This window comes from Thamnophis sirtalis, unplaced genomic scaffold (genome assembly GCF_051295495.1).
Source record: "Thamnophis sirtalis isolate CommonGarterSnake01/CBP01778 unplaced genomic scaffold, rThaSir2_p1.2 scaffold_10, whole genome shotgun sequence".
Lineage (NCBI taxonomy): Eukaryota > Metazoa > Chordata > Lepidosauria > Squamata > Natricidae > Thamnophis > Thamnophis sirtalis.
Window position 1 is genome coordinate 11,941,543 of NW_028261390.1, and position 19,582 is coordinate 11,961,124.

At 39.8% G+C, this 19,582-nt stretch overlaps 1 protein-coding gene across 2 annotated transcripts in view; it reads left to right on the forward strand.

Moving 5' to 3' along the window:
* AFF1 (ALF transcription elongation factor 1) overlaps positions 1–19,582 on the forward strand; it is a 172,839-nt gene that overhangs the window by 57,167 nt on the left and 96,090 nt on the right. The gene's annotated exons all lie outside the window — the stretch shown is intronic.

The following is a 19,582-nucleotide window of genomic DNA, read 5'->3' on the forward strand; positions in this document are numbered from 1 at the left end:
ACCAGTACAAAACTATCTTAAAGCTTTACAGAAGTGTCAATATTAGTCATCAGGAATCAGGTTCAACTTGAAACAGATTTTGCCTTTAACCCTGTGGAGAATTATGTGGTTTTCTTACCCTGTTTCCCTGAAAATAAGACCTCCCTGGATAATAAGCCCATTTGGGCTTTTGAATGCATGCACGAAAATAAGCCCTCCCTAAAAATATTGCAACACAGCAGCAACCATGAGGTGACCACGCTCGCCGTCTCCTGCACCTCAAAAATAATAAGACCTCCCTGAAAATAAGGCCAAGTGCTTATTTCAGGGGTCAAAAGAAAATAATATCCTGTCTTATTTTTGGGGAAAGTGTTTTTGGTTTAAAATAGTGGGAAACCACACTACTAGAGAGTGCATTGGCTCACATGGCTAGGACACTGAATTGGAGGTTAGCAAATCCGTGTTTGAGACCCGTGTGTTGCTGCGTGGTGGGGTGAGCTCGTCATTCTCTCAGGCATCCCCCGAGGACATGGTGATGCCACTGGTTAATCCTTCAAACCTGGAAGTACTTCCGACATGAACAGGATAAAGGCCCCACTACTGCAGGTTTGGGGGTCTCAAATTGGTTTCTATTGTATTAATTATTTCTGGATGCTCCTTTTCAGCTACATATGTGTTATGGCCCACCAGCGGCCAGCAGAGCTGGCAACAGATTTGGACAGTGAGGAAGTTGGGGAGATACATGGGCCAGTCCTGGAGTCTGGGGGAAGGCTCTGATGAGGGCCCTGTGTCAGAGGCAGAGAGGGGGGCAGAGCCGTATGCCAGTTATCAGCTGCCTTCACATCAATGAGGCAGATGAACAGCTGGAGCCTGTTCCCACTATGCACATGTGCAGAGTTGCCAGACGATGGGAACAGCTGAAGAAAAGCGGTCGACTTGGGAGTAAGGCCACAGGTGGACTATGAGTGGTCCCTCCCAGAGGAAATAAAGGAGGAGCGAAAGAGGAGTGGAGTTTGCAGGAGACAATTATTGGTCCGTGACTCTCCGAGACTCCTTGCCAGGTTTTGCAGATATCGCCCTGTCAGCTCTCCAAGCCAGATAAGGTCTGTGACTGTAAATCCTCCCTTGAAAGACTTTGTTGGATGTGAATGAGCAGAATTCACAGTCAATTAATAAAAGGGTTTTTTTTGGTCAGGACAAGGAGTCAGCTTCATGCTCTCGGGAAACCTTGGTCAGACAAATAGGGAGCAAAAGAGAAATCTCTCATAATTTGAAATGCAAGGAATTGACAACTTTATGCATACGCACCGCACCAAGGTATGAAAGCAGAGAAGCTTGTATAACATTCGATGCCTGAAATGTCTCAGGTTTCTTACGCAGTTGAGTTATTCAATCAGGAGCTATGAAAGGTAAAAATAGGCAAGGAGAGAGGCCTGCTACCAGAATAAAGAAGAAGAAGAAGGCATTGTTTAGTCAGGAACCGATTATCAAGAACACGAAATTGAAGCTGATTATGAAAGTTCCTGATAATTGGAAGGAGCTGAGTCTCTTTTGCCTTGTACAGACTTTTTTAAAAAAGGGCTTTTAAATTTGAAATGAATCTACACTCTCCCCCCCCCCCTTTTAAAAAAATAATTTCTATTTTCAGGACTAATTATCCTCTTTAAAAGTTTGGAGAGTGTCTTGAAGAGAGAGAGAGAGAGAGTTATGAAATGCTATCTATTATACTATAATTAGCAAACTTGCCAGAAAGTGGATAGGCGGCATGAAATTGGAGATGCCTAAGTGAAATTGAGACAAAGCGTGGCCATGGATGTAGATCTTCCTTTCCAAATTGCAGACTTTTCTTGAGGTATTAAATTTCAATTTCCGTAACCCTCATCCTAGCTTGAGGGAGGCTGTTTGCAGTGGGCTATCCCCTTACTTTTGCAATATGTTTACCACATTTTTCAGACTATAAGACGCACCAAGATTTTGAAGAGGCAAATTTTTTTTAAAAAGTTTTGCACTCTGCAGACCTCCCCAAAATGGCCCATTTTTCATGAAAATGGGCCCATTTTTTGTCAAAAAAGGGGCATAGATAGCCTTTAGGAGGCTTATAGAGTGCTCCTGGGGCTGGGGCAAAATTGAGCAAAAAACAGCCCGGTTTTGGCTCATTTCTGCCCTCCCCAGCTCTCAGGAGCACTCTATAAGCCTCCTAAAGGCTCTGCACGGCCATTTTGGTGAAGGGGGCGGGGTTTTAGGAGGCAAAAAAAAATGCTGTATTCAGTGTATAAGATGCACCCAGATTTGCACCCTTTTTTTTTTTGAGGGAAAAAGGTCCATCTTATACTCCGAAAAATACAGTATTTAAGGTAATATGACCTGGCCCGCTAACTAAGCACATTTTTAGATTCCAATCTAGATGTTGGAAAGCTCCCTCATCTTAGAGGGACATCAATACATTCCTTTGATAGCATGGGGACACCCATATAGGAGACAGGATATTGGACACCATATATCCCATTTTACTTTACAGGTAACTGCAAAGTTGTCTGGTTGAATTTTTTTTTTAAAAATGGGAAATATGCAACTTTGATAACATATATTGATGAATGGATGATTCAGGGGTGGGTTCCGGCAGCCGCTACCGCCGGTTTGCTCTTGGTTGCGCATGCACAGTACTAAAAAATGCTTCTGTGCATGCTCAGAAGCCAAAAACAAGATGGCGCCACCAAGAGAACCAATTCGGGGTGCAGCAGGCCTGGGTCCCTGCTGGTTCCAGCGACCCAGGCCGCCAAGTTACTACCGGTTCGGCCAAACCGGTCCGAACCGGTAGGAACTCACCTCTACGATGGTTGATTTAAAGAAAGTACATTTCTTAATCAAATAACTCTGGGTACCCACAAATCAGTACATAAAATAACACAGTGCAAAAGCTATAATTAAAAATGTCAGAATAGCCCCAGGAACCAAGCAAACAAAACTCCACTGACATCTTTGACCCAGCATTGAGTGAGGGAAAAAAAGCTAGATTTTCAAGGTCTTAGGAAGTTATGTAGCCATCCAGGGAGGCTGTTCTAAAAGGCAGGTGCTATGATAGAGAAAGCACGTCTCCCAGGCCCCCGTAGATAACACTGTTTAATTATTTCACTGAAGGGACCAAAAGTATACCCAGCCTGCTGGATGTAATGGGATGGGCAGATACCCATTGGAGACAGGAGTTCCACAGTAACTTGATCCTGTGTTACGCAAGGCTTTAAAGATGACAACCAGCACTTTGAATTCCATCCAGAAGACTACAGGAACCCACTGCAGCTCACATAACAGCGGTGTTACATGAGTATGGTACGGTGTGCCCAAAACTGCACCCGCTGTTGCATCCTGGACTATCCATGCTTTTCAAGGGCAGCACATTGAAATAATCCCAAATTACAGTATCATGAATGACTGTGAGGAGAACTTTCTAATTTAGGAATGGATGTAACTGGCATATAAGATGGGTTTTTTGCAAAGCAGGCTGAACCACGAGTCCTGAACCAAAGGTGGTTTTTCAAGAGGCAAATAGACTTTCTTGTTGTTTTTTTTAATTGAAGACTTTTCGCTTTGCACCCAGAAGCTTCTTACGCTCTGACTGGATGGTGGGGGAAATGGAAGGGTTTGTATCCCTTGCAGACAGCTACTCATTTGCATTCTTTTAGAGAGTTTTTAAAGCCACTTGGAGGTTTATCTGTGTTCTCAGGATCACCTGAGTAGTGCAAATGAGTGTGGAGCCTTCTTGGAACTGTTGAAAGGAAAGGAAAGTTCAGTCTTCTGAGGGTTGAGTTCCATCGTATTTTTCCCATTCTGATCTTCACAACGTCTAGGCCAGGGGTGTTAAACTCAAGGCCCGGGGGCCGGATACAGGGCCGCCCTCTAAACAATGAGGGACAGGCCTGTGGTGCCTCTGACAGCAACAAAGCTACATTTTCCCTGGCAGAGGGATGCAGGAGGCCATCACAGCCGGAAACGGAGCTCGGGAGTCTGTTTTCTCTGGCAGAGCACTCGGGCCACCAAAGGTGCCTCTGACACAACTGACGTTGAGCTGGCCATGACCCTCACCCCCTCACCCCAAACATCAAACACAACTCTGATGCAGCCTTCAATGAAATTGAGTTGGACACTCCTGCTCTAGGATAACTCTGATAACTTGGATGGCCCAGGGCAGAGTTACAAAAATTGAGTATCTCAGTATACTCTGTTCCAATGCAGGACCTTTATATTATAATTAAAATAAGAATGGGGAGAGAGTTGAGCACAGAGGTTTCCTACAAGCAGAGGCCAAGACTCAACCTCTCCCCAACTATCAACACTAGCAGGAATTGACCCCCAAAGAAAGGAAAAACCACCATGACACCATGTTGTGCATTCCCAACCCTCTAACTCAGGGGTGTCAAACTCGATTTCATTGAGGGCTGCATCAGGGTTGTGTTTGTCCTTGGGGGGCTGGGGTGGGCATGGCCAGGGTGCACATGGCCAGTTCGATAGCACTTGTGTTGGGGGTGCCTGTGGAGGCCTGAGCGCTCTGCCAGCAAAAATGGGTTCCCACGCTCTATTTTCAGCTGGGATGGCCTCCTGCAACACTCTGCCAGCGAGAATGGAGCTCGGGGAGAACCACCCGTCTCCCCGAGTTCCATTTTTGCTGGCATTGGTACCGCGGGGTGGTCCTTTGCTGTTCCCAGGGCGCCCTTGCAGACCAGATCTAAACTCCCCGCAGGACGAATCCAGCCCATGGGCCATGAGTTTGACACCCTGCTCTAATCTGATGCAGAAGAATTCCGTGGTCAGTAGTACTGAAAGCTTATTAGACGTTATCCATAAATGTTGTCAAAACCACCTCATTTACTTGAATTATGAGTCTATTTATGTCTGTATGCCCCCTCGTGCCAGACACAGTTAGTCTTTCCACATTTAATGCAACTTTGTGTAGCTTGTTCTTTTTTTTTATAATGCTTTCCCCTTTTGACAAGAAGTAACCATTTGGCAACATAAGGGTATATTTTTGTACTGGCAACCATGTTATCAAGGAACTGGAGGATGGAGGGATAGCAAAGAAAATTTGCCATAGCAAATTATTCTCATTCCTAATTCTAAAGGAAGTTGGCAAATCACATTCTTAGTTCCATTTAAATATTGCTTTAAAAACTAGGTGTGGTGTCTACAGTGATAAATAAGATGGGTATTAGATTCATGGTAAATTGAGGCTGAAGGCTCAATTTGGGCCTTCAGGGAAGGCTATCTATAAACTTAATGTTCACTAACATAGCAAATTATTTAAAGTATTCCTAAGAGATAAGCTTGCAGAGTAAAGCACTCAGCGTTGTTTGAGACAATGGGAGTTTACAAAAGTAGTTTGATTTGTATAGCAGCTTCTTCAAAACCTAAACAAATTTGCTGAATTAGATTGGTACAAAGTTCAGTTAATAGGTTATATTAGGTGTTTAATTGTGAAGTTATTTTTTAAAGATGATGTCCTCTGTATTTATTAAACATTTATAACTATCCTGAGGAAAAGAAAGAAATCTTGCCCTACTAGTTACTTAAATAAATTAGAAAATGGAATTCATATATGAAATTAGTATCAACTAATTTAATTGCTTGCAGTTGTATTTTCTGTAAAAGGCCAGGATCATAATTCACTGGGATATTTTCAAGTGCAAATATTACTGAAAGAACTTGGACTTTGCACAGGAAAATATTCAGGTCAGAGGTATTTTAAAAACCAGTCTGGTTCTTATGAGCCATTTCAAAGCTCATAGTTTAAAATAAAATCAAGATTACATTCAGAGTATTCTTTTTCTTTTGGTAGTTACTTTTGAAAGTAGTGCACAACAATGCAAAGAAATATTAAAAATAAAACATTTGTTGCACAATTTATAATCTTTCATTTTAACCCGGGTCTCTCATTTCCCAGTCCAATATTAATAGCCAGTTTATCACAATGATTAAGTGACGATTTTCACAAGGAAAGTGGATTTGGCTTCAGTTTCATCCCTCAAAAGACTTTTCTACTCTCCTATGAGAGGGTGGATTGAATGGCAATGCCATAATACAATTTTAATTTATGAAAAAGAAGAGATGGCATTAATTCAAATTTGTAGAAAATTAGAAAAGCAATTAACATAGTTGTGGAAATTGGAACACATCATCAATTTCTTTTTTAGAAAAGGTACATGCTGAATGTAAAATAGCTGGCAATTTCTGGATATTAGTTAGATTAATCATTTGATGCAGGGAAAGATTAAGATTCTCAAAATATTCACTGTAAAAGATATATATGCACTGTAAAAGATATATAAGCTACTATACATCAATACTATATATATTGTATTGACGTGTAATAGCTTATATATCTTTTATGTCAAATATATATATATATATATATATATATATATATATATATATATATATATATATATGTATGTATGTATGTATGTATGTATGTATGTATGTATGTACGTACATACGTACGTACATTGTATATATATTGTATTGACGTATGGTAGTTGCACGAATTCATTATTTCCATGACTATTGCTAATAATCTCTGTGTCCATAACTCTTAATTATGGTGAAGCAGCCTGACAGGTGAATAGCTGCATGCCAACAGACGCAGTAAGTTGGACAGGTGAATAGCAAGCTTGTTTTCCCAAAATAAATTAAAGTGAAATTTTGCAATATTTTGTTTGTACTACAGTCTGAGTGGCATGTGTCCTCCTCCCCCCCCCCGAAAAAAAACCTTTTATTGCTTTTATTTCATATAAAATAGCTTGGTTAAATGAAGGGTTGTATAGAAGTGGAAAAGTAGTACTTAGCGGGCAGAATCCATAATTACTGCAGTACAGTTTAGGTTGGAAAGATTTTGCAGAGTTAACTGGCGTTTTGCCTGGAATTTCACACTTATAAAGTCAAGAACCCTCTGATAATTATTCCTGCCAGTCATTTATGGTTGTTCAATATCTATCTTATTTTACCAATGGGGGAATGGAATTATGTTAGAGATGGACTGTCTTTTTGATCTGGGAGGCCTATTTTTGAGAATATATGCTTGGTTACCAAAATTACTCACAAAAAGCCAAGATAGATCAAGACTAAGAAACCAGTGCCATGTACTACATGTTTATTCTAATAACAGAATATTGGAAGTCTGAATATGCTTCTTCTTCCTTCTTATCTTCATGTGAACCACGATGAGCTTGCGTTGGGGGGGGGGGAAGAGGGGTTTTTCATGTTATTTTCTTGGCTTGGATTCAAACCCCTTAACTGGCCAGTGCCTTGGTAGCATCTCTTCCTCCTGTACTTCATTCCTGGCTGCCATTTTAGACAGGAAATTTAATTTAAAAAGTCCTACTCCCTCCAACCTCCTAGACTACTTCCTAGAACCAGATAATACATTTTAGGTTCTGAAAAAAAAAAACCCCAACACATTCAAATAAGAGTTAGCCTGTAACAACCACTATTCACGTCTCTTCTGCCCCAAAATAATAATATAATTAGACCTAGTCCATTCTCAGACTTCAGAAGATGCAACTGACAAGGAAATGGAGTTAGAGGTTTATGTTGCTGAAGTCTAACTCTTGTTTCTAGTTACTTTCATCTTCAGTGATCAAGTTTGGCCTTATTTATCTCCTTTTGGCCCAATAATAGGATGGTGACCAAAATGGTACCTTGTGGAAACTCCAAGTACAGTTTTTATAAATACTGTAGATATGATGCTGGGCATTTGGCAGATATTATGTAAGTCCATAAGATCTTCGCACCAAAGAATACTAAGACAATGATGTGTATTGTTGGTAATACTCATTACTTTCTAAAGGAAATAATACTGCTTTTCTGTCAGAGTGGTGTTTTAATTTTCCCAAGAGTTGTTAATGTAGGACAATGATCACTTTCTCTTCCCTCATCCATTGCCAATGTAGTCGGCTTATATTGTCCCATAAAACCTCATAGAAGGCCCTTGAGAATGTATTGTCCCCCCCCCCCCCTTCTGCTTCTCGGAATATCTTCCCCAAATCCCAGTCATGCTTCCTAAACCTGCTAGATTGCAGCAAAATGATTAATCTGGTGCTGACTTTTCTGCATCTAATATATGAGTGTTGGGTTGTGACATTAAGAAACCTGATTCTCATGTCTGCCTTTAATCTCACTTGCTCTCCAAATACTGGTTTGGCAGGACTTGGTGTTCTTGGAGAGAATAAAAAATAATATTGTTGTGAATTCATGGTTTCAAAACTTTATGGTTACCACAGATTTTTAACAGGTGTGAAAACAATAAGTGTATGTGATTATCTAATTGACCTGATTAGGCCCAGTATCCAATTTTATTTAGCTGGAACATCAGTTATGTAAATTCCGGGGAGAGAGTGAGAGCTGAAAGTGGAATTGTGAAAATTGCATAGACAGAGCATTTCTTAAGATGTTATATGAGAACACTTTTCTTGCATACATGGGATGCAAAAGGAAATTGGAAGTGATTTGATCAGGGTAAAATCTTCCTGGAGTTGAGTTCCAGTAAGCCACATAGACATCTCCATTTAGTTGGTTTGGCAATAGCATGGAATATTTTTCTCAACTCGCCAGCCCTGTCTGTGGTGTGGTATTTCTTGCTACTTTCTCATCCAAGTATCTGCTTTGGCTCCATGTAGTCTTTAAAAAAAAAAAACCTTAGCCAAGTCACTTCAGTATGACCACCTGCTATGAAAAATGATTAAATAGCCCATGCTATTTAATTTTGTCCCTATCAAACCTTGGCTTCATTTGCTGCTGATTTCACTCTGAGCATTGGACACAATCTTCTTCTAAGTGTCTATGGAGATTCTCGGTCATTCAAGTCACGCTTGTCCGAAAGGTGCTTTTTTCAAGAGGCAAGCGGACTTTCTGGTTTTTCTTTGAAGACATTTCATTTCTCATCCATGGTCCTCACATCCAGTCAGAGCTGAAGAAGCTTCTTGGATGAGAAGTGAAATGTCTTCAAAGAAAAACCAGAAAGTCCAGCTTCCCCTTGAAAAAAGCACCTTTGGGACAATTCTACTTCTAATCTATGGATTATCCAATGGCTATAGCAAATTCCTTGAAGGCTAAGTAATTAGGTACTAGAAAATCACTATAGGTAAATGAACTCAGCTATGAGGAACTAAATTCAGGCATTTCTTTTAAAACTACTCATTTCTGTAAAGACAGACGGTTACATGTTCGTCAAGTCCCAATGGGGAAGAACAAGTTAGAAGATTGAAATTAAATTGAAGTGCCCGAGGAGAATATTCATCTACTTGCCTCTGCTTATTCTAGCCATCATTTGTAATTTATCAAGTTACACATTCATTATAACTGAAAGATCATAACCTCTTTGCTCAAAACATCTTAAATAATAAGTTTATAGAAGTATCAGAGGTGTCTGTAGCTTGTGGTCAACAAAATCACGATGGCTGCCATGGCATGATTGACATTCTGCCCAATTTCTATAGGTGTAAGGATGGGCAGGACTTTGCTCAAATGATTGTAGCCACAATCTTGGACATTTTTTAAACCAATGCCCTGTAAACACACCTGAAAAATACTATATTGCTTTCACTTGGGTTTTTTTCTGACAATTTTGTATATCTCATATTTAAAAAGAATATCTCTTTGTTGTCAAAGGACTAAAATTTGGTTTACAGTTAACTGTTTAGCCTTTTATGAAGACAGTTCTAAGAAGTTTTCTCCTTTATGTGTGAGAGTTTTTTAAAAGCAAAAAAAGGGCAAGTGTTGTGGGGTTTTTTAGATGGAAAGTTCTCCAAAGTATGTGCGTGTGTATAAATTATTTCAGAACTAAGGAATTCTCAACACAAAACTGTCTTCTTGGCAAAACAATAAGGTTTCATGGCAAAATTGCAATGCTTCCAGGCAGATGAATCTATGTGGAAATTATTTATTGAAGACAGAAGTCTTTTTCACAAAAGGTTCCTGTAATTATCATTAGAATATTTGGAGCATTATAGTACATACATAACTTACGGTTGGCAATTATTTTTATTACTGGGCCTGCTTCAGTCCTTTCAGCCACAAATTAAAGACAATAGTTTTTTTTTCTTTTGGCAGTTTTCTTTTCTTTTGAGATAAATGCGTAAATAAAAAAATATCTGTTAAATTCTTTTTAAAATCATATCGATGTATTCTCATTGTTTCCTTTTTCATTGTTACTTTATTTCTATTTTGTTTACATTTTTTCCTTATTGTTGCAAATTGCAGTGAGATAGTTGGCGAATAAATATAACAGATAAATTTAATAAATACCGGTAAATAATTGGTATGACCTAATGTTCCAATACAGATAGAAGTGAGAGACCAGGAAAAAAGTATAACCATAGGCAAATCTAGAAATATATAGTATTATTAATTAACATATAAATATATTATTGTAACAATAATATTATATATTATGCCATATAATTATAATATATAATATTAATTGTTAATTAAACTTGTATGCTGCCTGACTCTCAATGACTCTGGGTGGATAATTTAAGGACTTTTAAAAATTAAGCATTGTAGAAAGGTTTTAAAAATGCAAACTATTGTTGCAAAGTCAAAATTTAATATAGATAGACCTCACTGGCAGGGAAGGAGGCTGGTGGGCTCATTTGGCCTTTGACTACACATCATTGCCATTCTTGAGTAATAGTTTCCTTCCCCCACCCAGCACATAATAGCTGCCATGGGTGATACAACCAGTTGGAAAGCACCAGTTCACCAAAATGCAGCCTGTCACACAAACATCTCCGGATGCGCCCTTGCATTCTTTCTTATCTTTGTTCTTTTTCTTCCATTTCAATACTATCCATCAAGCTGAAGCTGTCCATTTCATTTTCAAGGATGCCTTTGGGTCACATGAGAGGCTTGGTAGTATTCCTAAAAATAAAGGCAACCCACCCACCCCCAACGCCACCTCTTTGGAGACCTCCCCAAAGCTCCTTTAAGGAAGGAAAGAAGAAAGTTCTGGTGAACTTTGTGTTCATCTGTTAGGTTTTTTGTTTTTAAAGTTGGAGTGAAATTGTATTTGTGATCTTGCTTTCCCACCTTTACTCCCTTTGGATGGATTTATTTAAAAAAAAAACCCTTCCTTTAAGGGTTTTAAATTTTCCTGTTCGTATGTGATGGATAGAGAGATAGAGATGGATGGATGGAGAGAGATACAGAGACAGATAGAGACAGAGACACTCCCTAAATTACGGAGAGCAATGGGTTGAACTAGGACCATAACTAACGTTTATTGAATGAATTATTATTATTAATTATGATTTACCCTGTGACGCTTGGGAAGTTTAAAAATGGGTTTTTGAGGAAGTAAGATACAAAGAGTTTTGAATGTTAATGTTTGAGAAGAGATTCCTGAGAATAGCCGAGAAGCAAAAATAATGCACCGTTGAACAAAATCAATCCAGAGTCTTCATTCAAGGCAGAAATAGCCAAGTAACAGATGATTATATTTTGGACACATGTGTAGAAGGCCCAGCCCCCTTAAGAAGTACATAATGCTGGGAAAGGTGGATGGAAAGAGAGGAAGATGATAGATGGAGGGATTTGATTACATCAGTGATATGTGCAGTGCAGGAAGATCTGAAAGGCCAGAGTTGGGGACAAATTATCCTGGAAAAGGTCCTTCCATGTGGTCAACAGAAAAAAGCACTGATTTGATGACATTGCTATTTGTTAATTAAAATTAATTTTAAAAAGATGATGATATTCCATGAATGAAACCCAGATGTTGTGATTACTCCCAACTTTTTTTCCTGTCTCATTAGAAATTGTAATCTGAGAGCACCTTATTTATAACTTTAAAAAAAAATACTGCTAATACGTACATGTTGCCTGATTTACCAGTCTCTGCACCCCCAAACCTAGGCGCCTGAAATGACATTTATTTATTCTTTCATTGTATATGGCACTGTTGAAATAAATGTCCTTCTGGGTTGGGCTCCAAGTGGAGAAAAAGACACTGGAGACATGGAGGCTGCTTGGAAAGATGGTTTAATGGTGGTCAGGACCACGTGGCTTGAGCCCTGAACAGAAAAGGTGATCACATGCTTCAATGTTGGGTGGAGAAGAAGAGAAAGAAGGCCAGAGAGGGCATAAAACCAGGGACTTTCAGCATCTCAGCCCTTCTCTTCTTCTCCACCCAACATTGAAGCATGTGATTCCCCTTTTCTGTTCAGGACTCAAGCCATGTGGTCCTGTCCACCATTAAACCATCTTTACAAGCAAGCTCCATGTCTCCAGTGTCTTTTTCCCCACTTGGAGCCGAACCCAGAAGGACATTTCTTTCAACAGCACCCATCACACCAACCAAAGTGGCTCTGGATGTTGCATGCAGGCTAGGCCCTCTGTTAAGGACCTATGCTATAAACAGAGGCGATGCATGGAGCTGGCCTGGTGCTTTTTTTTGTTCTCATTCCCTTTGGCAGAGTCCTCCTACACTTAATAGTTGCCAGACAAGTAAAGAATCAGCAAGCTATTTTGTTTCCCCAATACAGTATCCCCAAGCAGCAGCAATGTGGGAGGAAGCTCCTATTCAGCGCCCTGTCAGTCACTGCAGCCCTTAAGGATTGAGCGAGACCTGGGGAAAGAGGAGGGAGTGGGAGACAAAAGAGTGACAGCCCTGTAAATATTTGATCGCCCCCAACTCTCTTATCAAGCTGACTTGCTTGCTTCAGATTTTTTCCCCTTTTGTTGTCTTGCACCTTTGATGTGCTAATTAACCCTCCCCATTTGACTGAATGTAAGCACATTCCATTCTTTGTATTCTGCACTCTCCATTCTCTGTTTTGTTTTTGAGCAGCCCTGCTGAGATACAATATATTTTGTTCCTTAAACCCAGCAAACTGATCCAACAAAAGATAAATCCTTAAAAGCCTACTCCATGAGTCTGGGCACAATGCCTGGAGATGCCTTCCCCCCTTCCGAGACCCTCACCTCCGAGACCCTCACCTCAAATCAGTCCGTCTCAATTTTAATTATTTTACACATCGAAGAGTGAGTTAATTACCAGTTTCCCTTTTTCTTTCACTCAGCCGCCTAGGATGGCCCATCTTCCTCCCCCACTTTTTTTTGCGGGGGGGGGGGGGGAATTTACACCTTTTCAGACAGTTTACTATCTGCATAGGATTTAGTAGCCAATAGAGAAAGTTGGTCGTTTCAGAGATGTATTAAGATCTTTGTGTTTTGTTTCTTCAGCTCAGCAGAATGATACCGAAAGCTTCCAGTCGCTGATAAAATTTCATCTGAGTCTGCAGTCTATTTCCATTTTCTATCTATAATAACTAAATTTAAGTGGCTTCAACCTCTGACTCCTTTTTTTGATTTATACTGTTTTTTTCCCTTCAACTCACCGGAAGAAGAGATCTTGGAACAAAACATTTTTGCATTAAGTTTATAAAACCCTAGGCTAATGTAATCTTTGTTTTGCTCTTTTTAAAGATAATTCTACCACTTGTTTAAGTACTTTAAGCTTGTGTTTCTCTGTGATTTACATTTTTGTGGAGAGATGGCCCTCCCAGGCTAAACAAGATCCAAGCTACGCTATTGCTCATCTAAGTTTGCCAGCCAGCCTTTTATGCACTATATGCACTTTCCTAATTTAGAACAGATTGTGAAATACTGAACCTTTTCAGTTTTGTTAAAGAGCTGGAAGGGACCCTGAGAGGTCTTCTAGTCCAGCCCCCAGCACAAGCAGGAGACCCTATGTCATTTTAGACATGTGACTGTCCAGTCTCTTCTTAAAAACCTCCAGTGATGAAACACCTGCGACTTCTGATGGAAAGCTGTTACACTGGTTAATTGCCCTCACTATTAGGAAGTTTCTCCTTAATTCCAGGTTGCTTCTCTCCTTGATTAGTTTCCACCCATTGTTTGTTAAGTATAAGTATAATCTTTATTGTCATTGTACTTAAATACAACGAAATTGGTTGTCCTGTCCTCTGGTGCTTTGGAAAATAAGTTGGCCTTCTCCTCTTTGTGGCAGCCTCTCAAATACTGGAATATTGCTATCATGTTCCCCCATGTCCTTCTTTTCTCTAGCCCCTTGATGCAAGCCTATGGCCTGAAGTGGCACACATGAACTCTGTGGGCATGTACGATGCCACCTGCTCTTCTGGTTTACGGCACACTGGCCTTTGTGGACATCGGAGCACCGAAAAATGGCCAAAACCCAGGCCATTTTCCAGCGCTCCGGTGCCCATGAAGACCAGCTTGCGCCCACGAAGACCATTACAAAAACAGCCTGAAAATGGCCCGAAGAACAGCCCAAATCCCCCTAAACATCCTCAAAACCAGCCAAAGAACAGGCATGTGCGTGCTGGCCAGCTGGCCTTCAGGTTTCCAGTGCTCCAGCGCGCACAGATGTTCCAGTTTGAGCACTCGGTGCCGAAAATATTTGTCATCACTGCTCTAGACTATCCAATGTGTTTTATGTTCTATATCTACACAGCCACAGTAAAAGGTACCTTATACTTCAAACAGTCCAGAAATACCTAGAAGGCATTTCTTAATCTTGCTATGCCAAGATATATCCATGGACATTATAAGGAGAGGCTCAACCAAGCTGCAGTGAGAGAAGAGCCAGATGGTCACCTTGACTGCTAGATGAAAAGCATCAGGGTTGTCAACCGTCCCGGAAAACGAGACTGAATTCGCAACTGCATCAGGCGCTTTGCGAATATTTTAAATGGTGACTTCTCATGGCCATCAGGATTTCAGTTAAGAAACAAAATAAGGACTTTGGATGACTCATCTCACTAGATATAGGTTCCACCACAAAACCGCGGTAGACTAAAGCGCGCTCAACGAAAGCGCGTACGTGACATCATCACAGCGCGACGAAAACAGCACGCTGTGAGTGGTAAACTTAAAATTAATGCGTAAATCTAAACCTAACCCCCCCCCCAAACCTAACCCTAAGCCTAACCCTTAACCTAACTCTAAACCTAACGCTAACCCTTAACCTAACCCTAAACCTAACCCTAATGCTTAACCTAACCCTAAATCTAACCCTAAACCTAACCCTTACCTTTATGTGAATCGGCTTGCTTTAATTTTATTTTAATTTTAATTTAATTTATTTTTAATTTTATTTGTTGCGCTGCTGATGATGTTACGTACGCGCTTTCGTCTGGCGCGCTGTAGTCTACCGCGGTTTTGGCGTGCCACAGAGATATACGTATATCGGGAGGGATTTTGTTTTATTTATTTATTTAAATTAAATAACCCTGGCTTGACCCTGAAAAGACGGAAGGAGTGGTTTTGAGAAAACCGACCACAGTGGTCCTCATGGCAGGATGAGGCTTGTAGTGAGCACTGATCGTGTTTGATGGTTTTCTGGTGTTACATATTTCGTGAGGAAAAGGTGCTGTGTATTTGACCAGAAATCTGTAGTATTTGTTTCCTCACGACTTTCTCCCTTTCTTTTCTTCACTGTGGCAAAAAGGAAGCCAATGGCCCTTAGTACAACTGGACCCAGAATAAAAATTATACAACAATGTTAAAATCCATGATGCCTTTTTATCATAACATCACAATGCCCTTTGTGGCAGGGTCCAGGGTATCTGAGGCCTCGATGGGATTGGTCTGTCTCGATCACTCCATCAGAAGAGCCTACTTCATACCCTATCTGCCAAAGAATTGCAGCTGAGGAGGGGGCGGGGGTCGAGAAGAGCCATTGCTGCTGTGCCTCCTGCCCTTTGGAATATTCTTCCATCAGAGGTGAGGTTGGCCCCTACATTCCTGGCCTTCCAGAAGAACCTTAAAACCTGGCTCTGCGAGCTGGTCTGGAGCCCGGACAGGGTGTTCTATGCGAGGGGTGGCTGTTGGGATACAGCAGGGCTGTCAAACTGCTGGCCCATGGGCTGGATGCGTTACATGCTGGCCACGCCCACAGCTGGTTTAGTGAAGGAAAACTTGTGATGCGTCGCATGACGCTGCATGACAACGCGAGTTTGACGCCACTGAGATAGAAGACCCTCATCCCCATGTCACCTGTCTTCCGTTTTTTTTAAACTTTATTTAAACTCTCTTAATTTTAATCATTTTGTATTATATTTTTCTATTTGTATTTTTGAAAGGGTGGCTCAGTGGCTAAGACGCTGAGCTTGTCGATCAGAAAGGCTGGCAGTTCGAATCCCTAGCACCACGTAACGGAGTGAGCGCCCGTTACATGTCCCACCTTCTGCCAACTTACCAGTTCGAAAGCATGTGAGAATGCAAGTAGAAAAATAGGAACCACCTTTGGTGGGAAGGTAACAGCGTTCTGTGCGCTTTCAATGTTTAGTCATGACAGCCACATGACCACGGAGATGTCTTCGGACAGTGCTGGCTCTTTAGCTTTGAAACGGAGATGAGCACTTCCCCCCAGAGTCGGGACGACTAGCACATATGTGTGAGGGGAACCTTTACCTTTATCTATTATATTTTTATTATTATTTCGTATGCCGCCCACAGTTGCGGCAACAACGTACAAAATGAAGATAAAACTGTAACAATTACAAAAAAAAAAAAAGCCAATAAATAAAGCTATAAATAGACTGGGAATATAGTAGTATCCCAAATTAACTGTGGGGTGGGGTGAAAAACTGTGTTTCAAAAGTTTAACAGAATTGCAGTAACCAGAGTGCCAGATACACTTCAGGAAATTCTTTTTTGCAGTAACATGCTGCTCTTAATGGTTACAGTTCACTTTTCCTCACTGACCTTTGACATCTTAATTTTAGTACTTGGGTAAATGACAGACTAGTTTTCTGAAAAGCAAATTAATCCTTAGCTTAGTATGCCTCAAGCCTACCGTACTATATTTATGCATGTGCTACAGCTGTCAGTTTCAGTATGCTAAGATATAATGCATGAAACACAATTTTGGGAAATTATTTCATTTGGGTATGTGAAAGAAAAATGGACTGGAAGGCTTTATTCAGTATGTAAAAGAAAAACAAGTGTTATGCAATAGTGCTTCAAGGTTTTCTACTAGCCAAAATTGTTTATACAGAAGAATTAACAATCAGTTACTATTTTTATTATTTTACATATATTCATGCATTTACAGCTTTTATGCTTTTGACTTTTTCTTCCACTTGTAGAGCTATCACATATCATAAAAGTGTAACATTGATTTGACTTGAATATGTGTGTGTGTGTATACATATATGTATGTGTGTGTGTGTGTGTGTGTGTGTGTGTGTGTGTGTGTATGTATATATATATATATATATGTTTTTTTATTTGTGCTGATAAATATGTGTATATATATATATGTATGTGTGTGTGTGTGTGTGTGTGTGTGTGTATTAGATTTGATAACGGATAAGAGCCTGTGGCCTAATGGCTAAGAAGTCTGCCTAGTATGCAATATAGCCCAGGTTCAAATCCCAGTAAGGGTATGGCTAGCTGATGAGAGCTAAATAGCTTGAAATAGATCTATACTAGTCTCCCTTTATTTATTTATCAGCACAAATAAACACACACACACACACACACACACACACACATATATAAATTAAAATGAAGTAAGATGTTTCAACTTACTTTCAGAGGTACATCATCCCACTTATTTTTAAGAGATATAATTGAATGTGGTCTAATTAGTTTTTTCTTACCTTTTGGGGGATGTGAGGGGATGGGAAGAGTTAATTGTGTTTCTTACTTATTTTAGTACGGCAACTATATTCTAAACACAGTAGAACTTTGGCTCCATTTCCTTTTTGTATTCATAATTGTGTTTAACCAGCATGGTAGTGGCAAGGCAGATATTTGAAAGAGATGCAGGCAGGGATTTAACTCTATTTTGCATAAGCAGGTATAACTTACCACGGCCAACTCACTGCGGCCATCTTGCCGTGGCCGTTTCACGACAGCCAGTCTGGCGCGCCCATCCTGCCATGGCCAGTTCTCTATGGGACAATCCATGCAGAATAACTCAATACAATAAATGTTATCCACCACCATTTCTTCCACATTATTTTTACCAATGGAAGTAATGTTGAAGAAACAGTGACGGATGACATTTATTATGTTGAGCTATCCCTTATGGATTGTCCTGTGTTAAGATGGCTGTACTGGGTTGATGGTGGCAAATATGGCTCTTGCACATTGGCCATGGTGAGTTGGCCCATTCTGGTTCCCTCTACTGGCAGTAGTTACTTGAATTAAAATCTGAGGCAGTAACTATATCTTTTCGTAAATAGCACATCAGTAATATTCCTCATTTTATCCGGGAGAAAAATCTTATCTGTATGGTTGCCAAGAGACAAAAGTAACTTTATGGCACATAATCATTGCCCATATTCTTCATTAAGAAGCAAACAAGGAAATGAGATAGTGAATTTAAACCAATCTTGGCTTTAAGCTAGTGGCTAATTCATCTGTATGGCCTCTTCTACACTACTTTCCCATCCCAGTTTGGTTAATGTTACTATTTGTGCCGTGAAGCAGTTAGTTCATTCAAATTTCAGCCCTCAAACGAAAATAAGCAGTGTTCTTTTTCCATATTTGCTTCTTAGTTGAAACCCCCTGTCATTTAAAAGCAGAAAATAGTTCCCTTGTCTCCGTGCAGTCAAATTGCAGCCTTTTGGTGGCTTGAATTGGTTGCAGTTTCTTTAATTCCACATCATCTAAAATTGGCACAATACAAAAAAGCATTAAGTATTATCTTGGGAAGGCTGCTTATAATGCTAGTGATTTGTACATATTTGCTGTGGGTGTGCCATTTTGGGTAGATTGAGTTGTTGGATCTTTGACTTCTTTCTCACGGTAAGATATGAGTTTCAGATATGACCAATCAAATATCTATAACTGTATCCCAGCCAGCAACATATTGTATCCAACTACCAATCAGTTTATATGCAATTTCTATTGCAGAAGGTAGCAATTCCTCTTTGCCAGTGGAAAGGTTATAGTAGATGTTCCTTATCTAGCCTGAATTCAGGTGAATTATTTACTTTCTCCTCTAACCAGTTTATTTTATTTATTTAGTGTATCACTGCAATCACTGCAATAATTTTATTTAAATTTAGTTTAAATAAAGCATCAGCATTCTCTCTCACTCTCTTCTCTCCCTCCCTCCCTCTCTCTCTTTCTCTCTCTCACAATGTAGGAGATAATATATTAAATTACGATGAATAATAATAAATTACCGTAATATAGAGCTATAGAATTGCAAAGGGATGGATGAATTGTGAATAGGTATAAGTCTAAGTCCTATTGCTATGATTCAATATCTAAAGAAGCTAACCTTCTAACTGCTTCTGGTGTGGCTGCGATGAGGTCATTCCAGGTAACCAGTGGACTATAATAGACTTCCTTTATTTAAAAAAAAGGTACCTAAGTACTCTAAAAATGAAAGTTACAGGAAATTGGTTAGCAAAAGAATGTAGATTCTATTCATATCAAATTATTATTTTTTTTTTAAAAAAGTGGAATACTTATACTTGGGTTTTTCTGTTTAAGAAAAATATTCAAAGCAACCAAAGCATTCAAATAGCACGTAATATTCTCTTCTCCCCAAATATCTTCTCAAACAAAAATTGCAGTAGAACATGGGGACCTGTTTGCCAAGGAAGATGGAACG